Raw genomic sequence first — 1,067 nt, forward strand, 5'->3', positions numbered from 1 at the left:
TAGCTGTAGGCCACGAGAAAGTGGAAGGGTTAGTGACATTTAGCGGGACAAGCTGAAATGCCTGGGTAGCCTGCAGTGTTGCAGACTTAGTTTGTGTTGCAGTCAATTTGTTGCTAGGTTTGGCAACTCCTCAAGCCTTGTCCACATGAATACGTTTCCGTTGAAAACGCATCTTTTCCTCTCGTTTTGGCCTTCCATCCGCACTAAAACAAGGAATCCAGGAAAACAGAGCTTTTAAAACGCTTTCCAGAGCGGATAAATTTGAAAATGCCGTTTTCACGTTGTAGTATGGACTGTGGAAACGGAGGCTTTTGAAAACGATGACGCATGTTTAGTCATGTGACACATTGTACCAGTGCCGCCAGATTGGAAATGTCCAAGTATTGTACCAGAAGCTCAATTATCGTATTTGGAAGAAAATTAACGTACACGAGTCAAACGTACAGAATACAGCTATTTATCTAAACCAACAACTTTGACACGACCTGCAAATTACCACGATAGATAACTAGGCGTGCCGTGTCTACACTGGACGCGAGCAGTGCGACGAAATACTATAGAAACCATTATAATTAGTGACTGTCTGCACTGGATGCGACACGACAGTAAACTGATGCCTCGTTCTATTTATGACGTATCAAATTTATTTATTTTATTTTAACACTCACTTTGTCACGTCCAATGCAGACCGACTTCAGCAGTTAACTCCACATCTGAGCCGCTGTCATCGGAAGCCTGTGTGTTGCCAGATGTTGACGGGGTTCTTGCCATCATGGACCGCAACAGTGCACGTTGGCTTTAAAGCAGGGCACCCTCATGCATTCTTAACACACTCTGAGGTGTGCATGAGCTCATTTAGAGTGTCTGTAATGAGCCGATTTCGTGTATGAATATAGAAGCCCTATGACTACGACTACCATCATTTGAATTGTCATGAAATTATCGTACATTATGGGATATTTTTTTCCGTTATTGATCGTACATCGTACAGAGGTCAAAATTATCGTTCAAATACGATAATTATCGTACGTCTGGCAACACTGCATTGTACCAATAGACATGTTTAT

Source organism: Sinocyclocheilus rhinocerous, unplaced genomic scaffold (assembly GCF_001515625.1).
Source record: "Sinocyclocheilus rhinocerous isolate Xijiao unplaced genomic scaffold, SAMN03320098_v1.1 scaffold2070, whole genome shotgun sequence".
Lineage (NCBI taxonomy): Eukaryota > Metazoa > Chordata > Actinopteri > Cypriniformes > Cyprinidae > Sinocyclocheilus > Sinocyclocheilus rhinocerous.